At 40.0% G+C, this 19122-nt stretch overlaps 2 protein-coding genes and 1 pseudogene across 4 annotated transcripts in view; all 3 read left to right on the top strand.

The window, feature by feature from the left end:
- Window positions 1–19122, top strand: part of LOC128316363 (cationic amino acid transporter 3-like) — a 293114-nt gene that overhangs the window by 29250 nt on the left and 244742 nt on the right. The window lies entirely within an intron of this gene.
- Window positions 1–19122, top strand: part of LOC106977155 (cationic amino acid transporter 3-like) — a 156419-nt gene that overhangs the window by 13851 nt on the left and 123446 nt on the right. Inside the window, exons 2-3 of one of the 3 annotated variants that reach the window (XM_053225970.1) lie at window positions 4356–4430; window positions 5404–5494. The exons of 1 other annotated variant lie outside the window; for it this stretch is intronic. The gene's annotated coding sequence lies outside the window, so the exon portion shown is untranslated. Of the gene's footprint in view, window positions 1–4355; window positions 4431–5242; window positions 5495–19122 lie in introns of those variants that run through there. One more of the 3 variants, XM_053225969.1, reaches the window with a different exon arrangement.
- Window positions 7061–9487, top strand: LOC128311017 (cationic amino acid transporter 3-like; annotated as a pseudogene).

Here is a 19122-nt window from a genome sequence, read left to right as displayed (position 1 = left end):
GATAAATTCCTAGTAGTGCTACTGCTGGGTCATAGGGTAGTTATATTTTTAATTTTTTGAGGAACTTCCACACTGCTTTCCAGAGTGGGTGCACCAGTTTGCATTCCCACCAACAGTGAGAGAGGGTTTCCATTTCTCCAAATCCTCGCCAGCATCTGTTGTTTCCTGAGTTGTTAATTTTAGCCTCTCTGACTGGTGTGAGGTGGTATCTCATTGTGGTTTTCATTTGTTTTTCCCTGATGATGAGTAGTGTCGAGTATCTTTTCATGTGTCTGTTGGCCATCTGGATGTCTTCTTTGGAAAAGTATCTATTCATGTCTTCTACCAATTTCTTCACTGAATTATTTGTTTTTTGGGTGTTGAGTTTTGTAATTCTTTATAGATTTTGGGTATTAACCCTTTATCTGATATGTCACTTGAGAATATCTTTTCCCGTCTCGTTGTTTGCCTTTTAGTTTTGTTGATTGTTTTCTTTGCTATGCAGAAGCTTTTTATCTTGATGAGGTCCCAATAGCTCATTTTTGCTTTAGTTTCCCTTGCCTTTGGAGACGTGCCAAGCAAGAATTTGCTGTGGCTGAGGTCAAAGAGGTTGTTGCCTGTTTTCTCCTCCAGGATTTTGATGGTTTCCTGTCTCACATTTAGGTCTTTCATCCATTTTGAATTTATTTTTGTGTATGGTGTAAGAAAGTAGTCCAGTTACATTCTTCTGTATGCTGCTGTCCAGTCTCTCAGCACCATTTGCTAAAGAGGCTGTCTTTTCCATTGGATACTCTTTCCTGCTTTGTCAAAGATTAGTTGGCCATACATTTGTGGGTCCAATTCTGGGTTCTCTATTCTATTCCATTGGTCTGTGTGTCTGTTTTTGTGCCAATAACATACTGTCTTGATGATTACAGCTTTGTAGTAGAGGCTAAAGTCTGGGATTGTGATGCCTCCCCCTTTGGTTTTCTTTTACAACATTATTTGGCTATTCAGGGTCTTTTGTGGTTGCATACAAATTTTAGGATTGTTTGTTTTAGCTTTGAGAAGAATGCTGGTGCAATTTTGATTGGGATTGCGTTGAATGTGTAGATTGCTTAGTAGTATTGACATTTTAACAATATTTATTCTTCCAATCAATGAACATGGAATGTTTTTTCATTTTTTTGTTTCTTCAATTTCCTTCATAAGTTTTCTATAGTTTTCAGCATACATATCTTTTGCATCTTTGGTTAGGTTTATTAGATATTTTATGGTTCTTGGTGCAATTGCAAATGGGATTGATTTCTTGATTTCTCTTTCTGTTGCTTCATAATTGGTGTATAGAAATGCAACCAATTTCTGTACATTGATTGTGTATCCTGTGACTTTGTTGAATTCATGTATCAGTTCTAGCAGCTTTTTGATGGAGTCTTTCAAGTTTTCCATGTTTTTCTTTCCTTTCCTGCACATACCAAGACTGAGAATTTATTATTATTATTATTATTATTGTTATTATTTAGTATCTAGATCTGTACTAATATCTGTAGCAAATTATTACCTGGATTTCTCTAGTTGGGCAAACTGGATTTACTGGTTCAAGGTGTGGTGGAGTTTGTTTTTTGTTTTTGGTGCGGGGGGGGGGGTGTGGTGGTGGCATGGAAGGACAGTTTAAAAGAGGCTCTATTTAAAGATTAAGGTCCAAGCTGAAGATGTAGCTTGAACTGATATTTTCCTGGGAAACAGTTATACACAATGCCAAGAAGGGGTAACCCCCTCCCCATGCAATCTTCTTAGGCTGACCCATGGTGCACAGAAGATACTCACTAGTCTTGCCAACACTGGAAAATGAGGTCCTTACTACTTTCATCTTTCATCAAGTAAGAGGCCATTTGGGATTTTGACATGCCCTTGCTGTAATCACGGGTTCGAGCCCCACATTGGGCTCTGTGCTGACAGCTCAGAGCCTGGAGCCTGCTTCAGATTCTGTGTCTCCCTCTCTCTCTGTTCCTCCCCTGCTCTCACTCTGTCTCTCACTCTCTCAAAAATAAATAAAGATTAAAAAAAATTAAAAAAAAGAAAATATGCACAGTATGATCTCGATCTTTTTGTACTTACTTAGGGCTGATTTGTTTCCCAGTATGTGGTCTATTATGGAGAATGTTCCTTGTGGACTGGAGAAGAATGCTGCTTTAATATGAAATGTTCTGAATATATTGGTTAAGTTCATTTGGTCCAGTGTGCCATTCAAAGCCATTGTTTCCTTGTTGACATTTTGATTAGATGATCTGTCCATTACTGTGAGTGGGGTGTTGAAGTCTCCTACTATTATGGTATTACTATCGATGAGTTTCTTTATATTTGTGATTGATCTATATATTTGGGTGCTTTCACATTTGGCACATAAATGTTTACCATTGTTAGGTGTTCTTGGTGGATTGACCCCTTGATTATGATATAATGCCCTTCTGCATCTCTTGATACAGTGTTTATTTTAAATTCTAGATTGTCTGATATAAGTATGGCTACTCAGGCTTTCTTTTGTTGACCATTAGCACAATTGATGGTTCTCCATCCCCTTATTTTCAATCTGAAGGTGTCTTTCGGTCTAAAGTGGGTCTCTTGTAAACAGCATATAGATGGATCTTGCTTTCTCATCCATTCTGTTACCCTATGTCTTTTGATTGGAGCATTGAGTCCATTGATGTATAGAGTGAGTACTGAATGATATGAATTTATTGCCATTATCATGCTTGTAGAATTTGAGTGGCTGACCAGAGAACACCACCAGACACTCAAACTCTACAAGCTTGAGTGTAAGGGGGACTCTCTGAGGGGAGAAAAGATGAGAAAAATATGTCTTTTTTTCCTCATCTTTTCTCCCCTCAGAGAGTCCCCCTTAAAATTTCTTGCGGGACTGGTTTAGTGGTCACAAACTCCTTTAATTTTTGTTTGTCTGGGAAACTTTTTATCTCTCCTTCTATTTTGAATGACAGTCTTGCTGGATAAAGAATTCTCGGCTGCATATTTTTCTGGTTCAGCACATTGAATATATCCCGCCACTCCTTTCTGGCCTGCCAAGTTTCTGTGGATAGGTCTGCTGAAAACCTGATCTGTCTTCCCTTGTAGGTTAGGGACTTTTTTCCCTTGCTGGTTTCATGATTCTCTCCTTGCCTGAGTATTTTGTGAATTTGACTATGATAGGCCTTGTTGATGGTCAGTTTTTGTTGAATCTAATTGGGTCCTCTGTGCTTCCTGGATTTTGATGTCTGTGCCTTTCCCCAGGTTAGGAAAGTTTTCTGCTATGATTTGGTCCCATAACCCTTCTGCCCCTATTTCTGTCTCTTCCTCTTCTGGGACCCCTATGATTCTGATGTTGTTCCTTTTCAATGAGTCACTGATTTCTCTAATTCTTAAATCCTGCTCTTTTGCCTTAATCTCCCTCTTTTTTTCTGCTTCATTATTCTCTATAAATTTGTCCTCTATATCACTGATTGTCTGTTCTGCCTCATCCAATCTTGCCATCACTGGATCCATCTGTGATTGTAGCTCAGTTATAGCATTTTAAATTTCATTCTGGCTATTTTTTTACTTCTTTTATCTCTGCAGAAAGGAATTCTAATCTATTTTCGACTCCAGCTAGTGTTCTTATTATTGTGAATCTAAATTCTGGTTCAGACATCTTGCTTGTATCTGTGTTGGTTAAATCCCTGACTCATTTCTTTTTGCTCTCACTTTTGGGGTGAATTCCTTCGTTTTGTCATTTTGAGGGGAGAAAAGGAATTAATGAGGTGGAAAAATTGTAATAAAAAATTAAAATTAAAAATATTAATATTAAAAATTAAAGACACACACACACACACACACACACACACACAAATCGAATAGATGATGCTAGATCCTAAGTTTGTTTTGGTCTGGGAGTTGAAAGTGGTTTTACAGATTAGAGAAAAAAAGTGGGAAGGAAGAAAAAAAAAGGAAATCGTTTGAGAATTGAAAAAATGAATACATTGAAGTCGACTAAAAGGAGATGATGGGGGTAAAGTAGAATTTGAAAAAATATACACAAAAGTAAAGAATATAGTAGGAAAAAATTAAATAAAAATATTTTTAATAAAAATTAAAAATAAATATAATTTTTTTTGTTTTTCTGTATTCAAGCAAAAAGAAAAGAAACGACAGAGAAAAAAAGATAAAAAAGAAAGAAAAAAGAAAACAAAGAAAATAACTTGAAAATTTGAAAGAGTGAATACACTGTAGGAGACTAAAATAGAATGAAGGAAGTAGACATTGAAAAAGTTTACATAAACACAAAAAAATATAGCCAAAAATTAAATAAAAATATTTTTAATAGAAATTGAAAGTAAAAATGAAGTTTTTCTCTTTCTGCATTATAGAAAAAGAAAAGAAATGAAAAAGAGGAAAAAAGAAAAAGAAAAAATAAAAAGGAAATTGTTTGAAAATTTGAAAAGGTGAGTACACTGAAGTAGACTAAAATAAAATGATGGAAGTAAAATAGAATTTGAAAAAAATTACACAAAATTAAAAGTATAGTAATAAAAATTAAAGAAAAATATTTTTAATACAAATTGAAAATAAAAATGATTTTTTTCTTTTCCTGTATTCAAGAAAAAGAAGTGTAAAAGAGAAAAAGAAAAAAAAAAGAAAGAAAATTGAATAGATGAACCTGCTAACAGATTGAAGTAGGATTGAAATTACTCTGTTTTCCCCTAGAAATCAGTCTATGTAGCGCTTTATAGTCCATAAACTAAGCTGGCAGTGAGACTTGTGTTCTTGAAGAGGGAGGTTGGCCCAGTTGGGCGGGGCTCAGTGTAACAGCTCCGCTCTCCACTAGATGGCGCTGCTAGCCTACTGGGGTGGATTGTTGCAGTGCTCCTAGGTGCGTAGGTGCATGCGTGGGAGTGGTCAAAATGGCGCCACTCATCTACCCAGTCTGTTCTCCTGGATCAGCAATCGCGTATCCGTCCTCTATCTTCAGCTTTCATCCACTCCCTGCTTTTTCACTCTACGTGACCAGGCCCCAGGCAGTACCTCTCTCCCAAGTTTTGTCTCAGATGCGGCTGTTTTCCCTGGCCCCTTACTTCCGAAGGACTGTGGCTTTGACCCATTCCGCCCCTCTGCGGGAGGGTCTCACGGAGCAGTGACTGAATGAGCAATGGCCGAATGTCAGCTGCCACCCAGGAATGCTTGCTGGACCCTACTGCTGCTGGTGCCCCGAGACTGCGTCCAGGTGCCAGCCCGCCCCAGAAAAAGGTCGCGAGATAGTGTAGCAGCACCATTTCAGGGATTATGGAAAATCATCACATACACCTGGCACCAGGCTTCACCCTTAAGGACCTTGTTCCAACACCAGCGAATGTGGCCACCTTCTGGGGTCTGCTGGGACCAGGTGGCTTCAACAGTCTCCACCAAACGTCCTTCCAGCAGTGGAACCGCTTTTCCCCGTGTGGCCCAAGAACCTCCCGGACTCCACTTTATTCCTGGGGATTCACCTTTCCCACCAGAGCACCACCAGGTATAGAGCTGGGAGTTGCAGACTTTGCACTCCCCTTGTTTACAGTCTTAATGGAATTTAAACCCTCTCCTTTCTCCTTTCTCCCTTTTTAGTTTAGTCGCTGCAGTTGTTTCCAATTTTCCACTTTCTCTCCAGCTGAGCTTTTGGGGAGGGGTGCTTTTCTCGTATTCTCTGCCCCTCCTCCCCCCAGTCTTTGTCCTCTCTCCGCCCGCAAAAGCAGTTCCCTACCTTCAGCGGCTTCTCGCTCCCCAAATTCCCTTCCTTGCGCCATATACCTGCTGAATTCTGTGGTTCAGATTGTGCAGATTGTTGTGTTAATCCTCCACTCAGTTTTCTAGGTGTGTAGGATGGTTTAGTGTTGGTCTGGCTATATTTCATGGATGGGAGACACACAAAAAACTTCCATGCTGTTCTGCCATCTTGGCTCCTCCCCCCTGGTGCTTGGCTTCTTATAACCCAAGGCAGCCTGATATTTTTAAACAAGTTTCCTCAAATGCAAACTATTCTTCATCACCCTGTGTTGCTCATACCTGCCATGAATGATGTGTGGTCAAGGTTTCATCAGTTGGCTTTCCCTTCACACTTTTCATTTTTCTTGCCTTCCACAAGGAAGGTAGTACCATTTATATCTTTACTTGAGCCAGGTTTATAAAGATTGCTTCCCTACAAAGTATGTGTCTCAAAGTCAAGTAGATAGGAATACTGGATTATGTGCTCTTTCAGGTTTCTCTTCTCAGTTTGTGCATTTGTTCAACAATATTTATTGAGCATCTAACTCACAGTCCAAAGGAGACAGACAGCTGACCTGGAATTCTGATACATTAGGATAAATAGCACATGGGGTAAGCTAGGTGCTATGAGAGCACACATTAAGGGCAGCATAAGGGTCAGGGGAGGTTCCTGGGGAAGTAACACCTGAGCTGGGAACTGAAAGAGAAGGAAGGATTAGCTCAGTGAAGGTGCCAAGAGGATATTAGAGACAGGGGAACAAAACATGGTGAGTGTAGAATTTCACAGCTGGAGCAGGAACTGGGTAGTGATGAGACTGGGGGAATCATCACAGGTCAGATGATGAAGGAAGGAAGGACTGTGCAGGAAGTGCAGTGGGAACCACTGAAGGGTTTGAAGCCTGGGGGTGGTTGGGGGACATGTCAATCACATTCATAGTGTAGAAAGCTCCATGAGTTAATTAATCCTCCTTATCTATCTCACGTGCTTGTTGGTAAATCATAACATTGGAACTGGTGGGTGGCAAATAAGGAGTATAGACGGAATTGTACAAAGATGTCTGACACATTTCCCAAGGATTCCTTTTGAATATCTACAGAGAAGAGTTTTCAGTTTTGACTTCATCTTTCTGTCTTTAAAAACCTCTGACAACATTTCCTAAAACTCTGTCAATACCAAAGCCTGAGGAGTGAGGAGAGTGGGGGCTGCATGACTCTCTTTTCTCTGTTCTCCCCTACTGATTTCTGGGGCATTGCTGTGAATTCTTCATCCAAAGCCTTGTTCCTCTTGAGGAGGGGGCCATCTGAACAGCAGCAGGGGAGGAGGGGAAAAGAGGAACCACAGGTGGTGTTTGCTCAATAAGAAAATATATTTTGCATATTCATAGTGTGAGTGAGTTAAAAATAACTCCATGTGAAAAATTAATAGGAAGTTACAAGTGAGTGTTTTCATACTAGCACACAGAGTAAACCAGATTCTCCAGGTCGCTAGAAGCTGACATCACAGAGGGTACAGGGTATTTATAAAGCATGGTGTGGCCAGTAAAGACAGTGTTCACATAAATGAGCTCACCTTCTCTCCTAGAACCCAGAGAGGAAGGACACAGAAGGACTTGTTTTGGTTGTGAGCTACTGAGGTAGGTGACATTTCTTTCCTCTCTACCTATAACACTCTCATAACTGTAAGCATAACTGTAGTGAGTTTTGTCTGGTTGCTTTGGGTGAGGTTCGTTGACTGTCAGATTTCACAAAACAGCATTTTTGGCTCTGCTCCCTTCTTAGTAATGGACTTTTGGTTGGCTTCTCTTCCCATTTCTCTAGGGTTTCCTTACCAGACAGCCTGTTCCTATGTTTTTTTTGCATGGTATGAAGGACTGCTCCTTTCTTCCTCTTCCTCTTTTCACAGCACCCCTGTGAGCTTATATGGCTAAAGTGAAGGGTTGCACTGTTTATTCCTTGACATCAATACAGTTAAACAGATAAGGCAGAAAGAGGAGAGAGGGCCAAACTGACACCAGACATTTGACAGTTGATTTTATTGCTAAAGGTCTTTAAGAATGGGAGACAAATATTTGTGTTTTAAACTTAAATGATATTAAAAAAAATTTTTTTTAACGTTTATTTATTTTTGAGACAGAGAGAGACAGAGCATGAGCGGGGGAGGGTCAGAGAGAGAGAGGGAGACACAGAATCTGAGACAGGCTCCGGGCTCTGAGCTGTCAGCACAGAGCCTGACGCGGGGCTCGAACTCACGGACTGCGAGATCATGACCTGAGCCGAAGTCAGCCGCTTAACCGACTGAGCCACCCAGGTGCCCCTAAACTCAAATGATATTTTAAAAATGATTCTGCATTTACAATGAGGCCCTCTGGTCTGTCCATGTGTCATGGCTCATGTCATGCAAGCGCCATGCAAACATCCCACGTGTGAACTACTGTACAATACATTTATGCCCTGTTGTGAGCTACAGCCCAATTAGTACATGAAGCTACATGAGTTAGATGAATGTAAAGGGATTGTGTCACATGGTGCACAAAGGAGAATGTTGGGAGGTATTTGGCACTGTTTCTGTGGCAATCAGGGTTGATTTTTCTATGATGACTTTTGGTGTCAGTTTCTGAGATATTTGGGTGGTGTGAGGTGACATGAGACTTCTAAGCTTTGGTTGGCTTGTTGAACACCATTGTTCAATAAATATTTATCGTTTCGGCACTTTGGAGGGATAGCATATACCTGATGAAATACAAAGCAAGAGATTTGAAGCCCGTGCAACAGAACTTGGCAGCCCAAAGACAACTTGGTTTAATTCAGCCTCTGACCCAGATGTGAGACTCTGCTTCCAGGCTTGCTAAAGCTCTCTGATCCTGAATCTGATCCTGTATCCTCTTCAATTCCAGCTACAATGCTGCATCAGGCAAGTGGCAGATTTGGTCAAAAGTTGGTATGCAGACATACCCTGCAGCAAGATGTGGCTGAGCCTGCCCCTCTCAGAAGACTGAGCATTCTGGATTTAGTGGCCCTGGGTGTGGGCTGCACAGTAGGTGCAGGTGTGTATGTCCTGGCTGGTGAGGTGGCCAGAAATCAAGCAGGACCATCCATTGTGATCTGCTTTTTGATGGCCAGCCTATATTCTTTGCTGGCTGTGCTGTGCTATGCTGAGATGATGGCCCAGATTCCCCATTCTGGCTCTGCATATCTCTACAGCTATGTCACTATTGTCACTATAGGTCAACTCTGGGCTATCATCACTGGCTGCACTGTCATCTTTTCCCTTGTTTCTGATACAGCAACTTATGTTGACATATTTATCTTAGCTTTTGAGCACCTGCATGTGACCTGCATGAAGTTATCTTACCGTATGTTTACCATTTCCTTAGAGAAAAATATCTAGACTTCATTGTTATGTGCCTTGTGTGGCCTCTCATGATTTTGTGGCATAATCACTTTTCTTCACTTATCAAGGTGCTCACTTTGGTTCTCAGTTTTGTCATCATCTATGGCTTTATTAAGGGGGACCTGCACAACTGGAGGCTCACAGGAGAGGACTACGTAATGGCTGGACTCAATGACACCTCTAGCTTGGACCCCCTGGGCCCTAGAGGGTTTTTGCCTTTTGGCTTTGAGGGGTTTCTCTGGGGAGCAGCTACTTCTTTCTATGCATTTATAGGTTTTGACAAAATTGTTACCAGAGCTGAAAAAGCCCAGAATCCCCAATGTTCCATCCCCCATTGTGATTTCACTATTCATCTGCTTTGTGCGGTATTAAAAAAAATTTTTTTTAGTGTTTATTTATTTTTGAGAGAGAAAGAGTGTGAGTGGGAGAGGAGCAGAGAGAGGGAGACACAGAATCCAAAGCAGGCTCCAGGCTCCGAGCTGTCAGCACAGACCCCCGATGCGGGGCTCGAACTCACGAACCATGAGATCATGACCTGAGCTGAAGTCGGACGCTTACCAACTGAGCCACCCCGGCACCCCTTTGTGCCATATTTTGGTGTCTCTTTAACACTTAAGGTTATGTTCTCTTACTACCAGCTTCACCCTGTGAGCACCTTGCCTGAGGTAGTTCTCCTTATTGTCTGGGCCCTAGCCTACTATGTTGCAAATTTTGGATTTTTCTGTATTCTTTCTGAAAGGATCTTTCGCTTTATGTACCCATATGTCAGCTATCATACAAGATGGAACTTGATGGCCTCCTGTTCCCTGTCCTTGGCATGATATATACCAGCACAAACTTCTGCCTCATGGCCAAGGTGATTTTTGTCATTATTGCAACAATGATGGCCTTTTTTTTTTTAATTTTAATTTTGTTTTTTTTTTTAATTTACATCCAAAATAGTTAGCATATAGTGCAACAATAATTTCAGGAGTAGATTGCTTAATGCCCCTTACCCATTTAGCCCATCCCCCCTCCCACAACCCCTCCCGTAACCCTCTGTTTACTCTCCATATTCAAGAGTCTCTTATGTTTTGTCCCCCCTCCCCGTTTTTGTATTATTTTTGCTCCCTTCCCTTATGTTCAACTGTCCTCTGTCTTAAAGTCCTCATATGAGTGAAGTCATATGATATGTGTCTTTCTCTGACTAATTTTACTTAGCATAATACCCTCTAGTTCCATCCACGTAGTGGCAAATGGCAAGATTTCATTCTTTTTGATTGCCAAGTAATACTCCATTGTATATATATACCACCTCTTCTTTATCCATTCATCCATCGATGGACATTTGGGCTCTTTCCATACTTTGGCTATTATTGATAGTGCTGCTATACACATGGGGGTGCGTGTGTTCCTTAAAAACAGCACACCTGTATCCCTTGGATAAATGTCTAGTAGTGCAATTGCTGGGTTGTGGGGTAGTACTATTTTTAATTTTTGAGGAACCTCAATACTATTTTCCGGAGTGGCTACACCAGTTTGCATTCCCACCAGCATCGCAAAAGTGATCCTCTTTCTCCACATCCTTGCCAACATCTGTTGTTGCCTGAGTTGCTAATGTTAGCCATTCTGACAGGTGTAAGGTGGTATCTCATTGTGGTTTTGATTTGTATTTCCCTGATGATGAGTGATGTTGAGCATTTTCTCATGTGTCGGTTGGCCATCTGGATGCCTTCTTTGGAGAAGTGTCTATTCATGTCTTTTGCCCATGTCTTCACTGGATTATTTGTTTTTTGGGTATTGAGTTGGATAAGTTCTTTGTAGATTTTGGATACTAACCCTTTATCTGATATGTCATTTGCAAATATCTTCTCCCATTCTGTCGGTTGCCTTTTAGTTTTGCTGATTGTTTCCTTTGCTGTGCAGAAGCTTTTTATTTTGAAGAGGTCCCATTAGTTCATTTTTGCTTTTGTTTCCCTTGCCTCCAGAGGTGTGTTGAGTGAGAAGTTGCTGTGGGCAAGATCAAAGAGGTTTTTGCCTGCTTTATCCTTGAAGATTTTGATGGCTCCCTGTCTTACATTGAGGTCTTTCATCCATTTTGATTTTATATTTGTGTATGGTGTAAGAAAGTGGTCCAGGTTCATTTTTCTGCATGTTGCTGTACAGTTTTCTCAGTACCACTTGCTGAAGAGACTGTCGTATTCCATTGGATATTCTTTCCTGCTTTGTCAAAGATTAGTTGCCCATATGTTTGTGGGTCCATTTCTGGGTTCTCTATTCTGTTCCATTGATCTGAGTGTCTGTTCTTGTACCAGTACCATACTGTCTTGGTGATTACAGCTTTATAGTATAGCTTGAAGTCTGGGATTGTGATGCCTCCTGCTTTGGTTTTCTTTTTCAATATCGCTTTGACTATTTGTGGTCTTTTCTGGTTCCATACAAATTTTAGGATTATTTGTTCTAGCTATGTGAAGAATGCTGGTGTTATTTTGATAGGGATTGCACTGAATATGTAGATTTCTTTGGGTAGTATCAACATTTTAACAGTATTTGTTCTTCCTGTCCAGGAGCATGGAATCTTTTCCCATGTTTTTTTGTGTCTTCTTCAATTTCTTTCATAAGCTTTCTATAGTTTCCAGTGCATAAATTTTTCACCTCTTTGGTTAGATTTATTCCTAGGTATTTTATGGGTTTTTGGTGCAACTGTAAATGGGATCGATTCCTTGATTTCTCTTTCTGTTGCTTCATTGTTGGTATATAGGAATGCAACCAATTTCTGTGCATTTATTTTATATCCTGAAACTTTGTGGAATTAATGAATCAGTTTTAGCAGTTTTTTGGTGGAATCTTTTGGGTTTTCCATGCAGAGTATCATGTCATCTGCGACGAGTGAGTTTGACCTCCTGGCCGATTTGGATGCCTTTTATTTCTTTGTGTTGTCTGACTGCAGAGGCTAAAGCGTCCAATACTATGTTGAGTAACAGTGGCAAGAGTGGATATCCCTGTCTTGTCCCTGACCTTAGGGGAGGATGATATTAGCATTGGGTTGTTCATATATGGCTGTTATGATCTTGAGGTATGCTCCTTCTATCCCTACTTTCTTGAGGGTCTTTTTTTTTTTTAATCAGGAAAGGATGCTGTATTTTGTCAAAGGCTTTCTTTGCATCTATTGAGAGGATCATAAGGTTCTTTTCTTTTGTTGATTTGATGAACAGATATTGAACCAGCCCTACATCCCAGGTATAAATCCCACTTGATCGTGGTGAATCCTTTTTTTAATGTATTGTTGGATCTGGTTGTCTAATATCTTGTTGAAGATTTTTGAATCCATGTTCGTCAGGGAAATTTGTCTATAGATCTCCTTTTTAGTGGGGTCTCTGTCTGATTTTGGAATCAAGGTAATGCTGGCTTCATAGAAAGAGTTTGGAAGTTTTCCTTCCATTCCTATTTTTTGGAACAGCTTCAAGAGAAGAGGTTTTAACTCTTCCTTAAATGTTTTGTAGAATTGCCCTGGAAAGCCATCTGGTCCTGGACGCTTGTTTTGGGGGACATTTTTGATTACTAATTCGGTTTCTTTATTGGTTATGGGCCTGTTCAAATTTTCTATTTCTTCCTGTTTCAGTTTTGGTAGTGTATATGTTTCTAGGATTGTCCATTTCTTCCAGATTGCCCATTTTATTGGTGTGTAATTGCTCATTATATTCTCTTCTTATTTGTATTTCTTTGTTGGTTGTGATCTCTCCTCTTTCATTCTCGATTTTTATTTATTCCTTTCCTTTTTCTTTTTGATCAAACTGGCTAGTGGTTTATCAATTTTGTTAATTCTTTCAAAGAACCAGCTTCTTTCTGGTTTCATTGATCTGTTCTCCATTTGTTTGTTTGTTTGTTTGTTTGTTTGTTTTGGTTTTGATAGCATTGATTTCTGCTCTAATCTTTATTATTTATTGTCTTCCTCTGACTTTGGGTTTTATTTGCTGTCCTTTTTCCAGCTCCTTAAGGCATAATGTTAGGTTGTGTATCTGAGATCTTTCTTCCTTCTTTAGGAAGTCCTGGATTGCTATATATTTTCCTCTTATGACCGCCTTTGCTATGTCTCAGAGGTTTTGGGTTGTGGCGTTATCATTTTCATTGACTTCCATATATTTTTTAATTTCCTCTTTAACTGCTTGGTTAGTCCATTCATTCTTTAGTAGGATATTCTTCAGTCTCCAAGTATTTGTTGCCTTTCCAAATTTTTCTTGTGGTTGATTTCGAGTTTCATAGCGTTGTTAGCTGAAAATATGCATGGTATGACCTTGATCTTTTTGTACTTACTTATGGCTGATTTGTGTCCCAGTATGTGGTCTATTCTGGAGAATGTTCCATGTGCACTGGAGAAGAATGTATTTTCTGCTGCTTTAGGCTGAAATGTTCTGAATATATCTGTTATGTCCATCTTGTCCAGTGTGTCATTCAAAGTCATTGTTTCCTTGTTGATTTTTTGATTAGATGATCTGTCCATTGCTGTGAGTGGGGTGTTAAAGTCTCTTACTATTATGGTATTACTATCGATGAGTTTCTTTATGTTTGTGATTAATTGATTTATATATTTGGGTGCTCTGACATTTGGCGCATAAATGTTTCGCATTGTTAGGTGTTCTTGGTGGATAGACCCCTTGATTATGATATAATGCCCCTCTTCATCTCTTGATACAGTGTTTATTTTGAAGTCTAGATTGTCTGATATAAGTATGGCTACTCCGGGTTTCTTTGGTTGACCATTGAGCATGAGAGATGGTTCTTCATCCCCTTACTTTCAATCTGTAGATGTCTTTAGGTCTAAGGTGGGTCTCTTGTAAACAGCATATAGATGGATCTTGTTTTCTTATCCATTCTGTTATGCTATGTCTTTTTATTGAAGAATTGAATCCATTGACGTTTAGAGTGAGTACTGAAAGATATGAATTTATTGCCATTATGTTGTTTGTAGAGTTGGAGTTTCTGGTGGTGTTCTCTCGTCCTTTCCAGTCTTTGTTGCTTTTGGTATTTTTTTTTTTTCATCTTTTGTCCCCTCAGAGAATCCCCTTAAAATTTCTTTCAGGGATGGTTTAGTGGTCACAAACTCTTTTAATTTTGTTTGGGAAACTTTTTATCTCTTCTTCTATTTTGAATGACAGTCTTGCTGGATAAAGAATTCTCGGCTGCATATTTTTCTGATTCAGCACATTGAATATATCCCGCCAGTCCTTTCTGGCCTGCCAAGTTTCTGTGGATAGGTCTGCTGAAAACCTGATCTGTCTTCCCTTGTAGGTTAGGGACTTTTTTCCCTTGCTGGTTTCATGATTCTCTCCTTGCCTGAGTATTTTGTGAATTTGACTATGATAGGCCTTGTTGATGGTCCGTTTTGTTGAGTCTAACAGGGGTCCTCTGTGCTTCCTGGATTTTGATGTCTGTGCCTTTCCCCAGGTTAGGAAAATTTTCTGCTATGATTTGGTCCCATAACCCTTCTGCCCCTATTTCTGTCTCTTCCTCTTCTGGGACCCCTATGATTCTGATGTTGTTCCTTTTCAATGAGTCACTGATTTCTCTAATTCTTAAATCCTGCTCTTTTGCCTTAATCTCCGTCTTTTTTTCTGCTTCATTATTCTCTATAAATTTGTCCTCTATATCACTGATTCTCTGTTCTGCCTCATCCATCCTTGCTGCCACTGCATCCAGCCATTATTGCACTTCAGGTATAGCATTTTTTAATTTCATTCTGACTATTTTTTACTTCTTTTATCTCCGCAGAAAGGGAGTCTAAACTATTTTTGACTGTAGCTAGTATTGTTGTTGTGATTCTAAATTCTGGTTCAGACATCTTGCTTGTATCTGTGTTGGTTAAATCCCTGGCTGTCATTTCTTCATGCTCTTTCTCTTGGGGTGAATTCCTTCATTTTGTCATTTTGAGGTTAGAAAAGGAATTAATGAGGTAGAAAAATTAAAATTAAATTTAAAAAATTAAAATTAAAAAAATAGTAAAATTAAAAAATTAACCCCTCCCCCCACAGACAAAAATCAAATAAATGATGTTAGATCTTAGGTGTGTTTTGGTCTGGGTGTTGAAAGGGTTTTGAAAGATTAGAGAAAAAAAGGGGGGGATGGGAATCATTTGAAAATTTGAAAAAATAAACACTTTGAATTAGATTATAATGAGATGATGGAGGTAAAATAGAATTTGAAAAAAATTACACAAAAGTTAAAAATACAGTCAAAAAAATTAACTAAATATATTTTTAATAAAAATTAAAAATAAGAATAAATTTTTTCTCTTTCTGTATTCAATAAAAAGAAAAGAAATGAAAAATAAAAAAAGAAAAAGAAAAAAGGAAATAGTTTGAAAATTTGAAAAAGTGAATACACTGAAATAGAATAAAATAAAATGATGGATGTAAAATAGGATTTGAAAAAAATTACACAAAATTAAAAAATATAGTAAAAAATTAAAAATATTTTTAATAAAACTGAAAATAAAAATGAATTGTTTCTCTTTCTGTATTCAAGAAAAAGAAAAGAAGTGAAAAAGAGGAAAAAGAAAGGAAGAAAATTCAATAGATGGACTTTCTAACAGATCAAAATAGTACTGAAATTACTTCATTTTCCCCTAGCAGTCAGACTATGAAGCGCTTTATAGTCCACAAACTAAGGAGGTGGTGATACTTGTGTTCTTGAAGAGCGAGGTTGACCCAGTTGTGCGGGGCTCAGTGTAACAGCTCCGATCTCCACTAGATGGCGCTTTTAGCCTACTGGGGTGGGGTGTTGTGACTCTCGTAGGTGCATAGGCGCATGCGCAGTAACGGTGAAAATGGTGTCACCCAGCTACACAGTCTCTAGTATCAGAACTCTGTTCTCCCCAATCAGCAATCAGGCACCCGTCCTCTGTCTTCAGCTTTCGTCCACTCCCTGCCTTTTCACTGCCCATGACCATGCCCTAGGCAGTACCTCTTTCCCGGGTTTTGTCTCAGATGTGGCTGTTTTCCCCAGCCTCTTAATTCTGAAGGACTGCAGCTTTGACCCGTTCTGCGGCTTTGACCCGTGGGAGGTTCTCACTGAGCAATAGCTGAATGTCAGCAGCACCCAGGAACACTTGCTGGACCCTGCTGCTGCCGGTGCCCCAAGACCTCAGCCAGGTGTCAGCCTGCCCCAGAAAAAGTTAACAAGATAGTGTAGCAGCAGCATTTCAGTGATTATGGAAAATCACAGCACACATCTGGCACCAGGCTTCACCCTTAATGACCTTTTTCCAGCACCAACGAATGTGGCCATTCTCTGGGATCTGCTGGGACCAGGTGGCTTCAATAGTCTCTACCAAATATCCTTCCAGCAGTGGAACCGGTTTTCCCTGTGTGGCCCAAGAAACTCCTAGACCTCACTCTGCTCCTAGGGATTTGCCCTTCCCACCAGAGCACCGCCAGGTATTGAGCTGTGAAATTGCAGCCTTTGTGCTCCTCTTGTTTACCATCTTAATGAAATTTAAACCCTCTCCTTTCTCCTTTCTCCCTTTTTAGTTTAGCCCCTGTGGCTGTTTCCAATTTTCTACTTTCTCTCCAGCTGCTTTTGGGGAGGGGTGCTTTTCCCGTATTCTCCCCTGGCCCCAGTCTTTGTCCTCTCTCCACCCGCAAAAGCAGTTCCCTACCTTCAGCGGCTTCTCACTCCCCAAATCCCCCTCCCTGTGGCGCATACCTGCTGAATTCTGTGGTTCAGGTTGTGCAGATTGTTGTGTTAATCCTCCAATCAGTTTTCTAGGTGTGCAGCATGATTTAGTGTTGGTGTGGCTGTATTTCATGGACATGAAACACACAAAAAACTTTCATGCTGTTCTGCCATCTTGGCTCCTCATGATTTTTTAATAGTCTCTTGAGGCCAGAAGCCAAGCCAGATGCCTGCCATCAGATTTTCCTGTGATACTTGTATATTTGGGTGAATTTCTCTCCTGAAGATTCCCCAAATATCCTGAGGTGTCCTGCACATGCCAGCAAGTGATATTGTTTAATCACCTGGTAAGAATGCTGCGAACTCTGTAAGCAAGTTATCAGGCCAACATGTCCAAGAGGCTTTATTGGCTCCATAAAGTTAACCTTAGTCCTTAGAGATGTCTAGTGATATCTGAGTCTATGCATGACTCTCTCAAACATGACGTTCTACTCAAAGCCTTGGTGAAGTAACCAATGTTTCCACTGGTGTCCTGTTACAAGGAGAACATCTTTTTAATGAACTTATACAAATAATGCACTTGCCTTGAAACAAAGAATACTCACAAAGAGTTTCAGTGACCAATGCTTTAGTGTTCTATCTTATCTTAAAAAGACTTAGATATCCAATGAAATCAACCCAGTGTTGCATTTCATGTAGCAGAACTGTAAAAATTTCAAATTACTAAAGATTTTAAAAGATATAAACCTTTCTATTTCTTCACCCAACTTATTCCTAACAATTATTCATGAAAACTTTATGAGACAGACATAATTAATCATCATTTAAGTCACCTTTTTGCTGACCAATGGCAACTGAAAGAACATGAGCTCCTTTGACCTTTACTAAAACTTGCTGGAATAAAAGTTTTATATTTAATGCTGATATCTCTTTAGATAAGACACATCTTTAGATGTGTCTTAACTTTTAATGAAACCAACAAATTTCAATTTACATTGGGGTGGTTTTTGCTCCGTGATAGTGAGGGTAGGAGGAGCAGGAGCCTATGGCACTCCAGGCAGGGAGATGGCATAGGAGCCCATTATGTAAGTCTTGCAGATGCTGGGGCAGAAACAGGAGGAAAAGGAGCAGGTAGGGGTGCAAGGGAGTCTTAAGAAAGGCCAGGGTCAGATCTATAGTTTGGACTAACATTCCTTGTTTGTCTTGGTCTTGTGTCCCCCTCCTGCAAAAAATAAAAAATAAAAATAAAAATAAAGTGCCCTGCACCATTTATTTAAAATATTTCCTGATGGATGGATGAAGTACTTTGTTTGGGAACAGGAGTATTCCTGTTTTCTTCCTGGACAAAAGTTGAGAAGCAACATGGAAATAAAAGTATGACTCCATGAAACCCAGAGTACCTCTTCTGACATTCCTTTTCCCTAAAAGTTGGGGCATGATGGACTGAACCAAATGGATTCCTGGTTTCTTGTTCCTCCCTGAAAGTCAGAGTTCCACTGACTGACCAACGGTCTCCATAGACAAGCTAAAAGCCGAACCCAAACCCCCTATTTAGAGAGAACACAATGGGGGGAAGAGATCCAAGAGACCCATTTCATGGTCATCTTTCTTCTGAACCTAACATACATGACAAGGTGCTGGCACAATAAAAATTATCACTTTCTTAGTCATAGATCCCTGCCTATATTCCTTCCACATATTCCAATTTCAGTCCAGTGGGCTAACTGCTGGATAGAGATGGAACTTTGCATTCTACACAAATTTAAACCACCACCTCCCCATACCAAAACAGATCTGTTACAACTTCCAAATAAATTGAACACTAGTCACATCCCTTTTAGTTCTTGGGAAAGCTGAGGCTTTCTAATGGGAAAAGTATGGACAGGAAAAAAACAACACACAGTGGTTTACATCTGAGAAACTTGTGTAGGTGAGCACTCTGAGGGACTCACCTGGTCCTGAAGCTCCTCAGCTTCCCCAAATGCTCCTTTCCTTCCACTCCAACCAAAAAGCAAAATTGGCAGTCAGCTTCAGTGAGGAATCATCAGGGTGTTTCTCTTAGGCAAAAAGAATCTGGGAAGCTGGAGGGACAGATGCCTCAGATTCCCTCCCCAAGAGCAACTAGCCTGGAGCAGCTAACCTCCTGCTGTAGTCCCAAGTTACCTGCCCAGGAGACTAGGAAAGAAGCCCTGTCATGGTACAGACCAACCTCTCCGACTTTGGCATACAGGGGAACTGGATGGATGCCACAGAGACGTTGGCTCCCAGCTGGTTCGCCAAATTTTGTTACTTTAACCCAGTGCAGCTGCCCACCACTCCAAACGCTAATACTCAAGAGAACAGTTTATTTTTAATTG

The sequence above is a fragment of the Acinonyx jubatus genome, chromosome B4 (genome assembly GCF_027475565.1).
Source record: "Acinonyx jubatus isolate Ajub_Pintada_27869175 chromosome B4, VMU_Ajub_asm_v1.0, whole genome shotgun sequence".
Taxonomy (NCBI): Eukaryota; Metazoa; Chordata; class Mammalia; order Carnivora; family Felidae; genus Acinonyx; species Acinonyx jubatus.
This window is presented reverse-complemented; position numbering and strand designations above follow the sequence as displayed.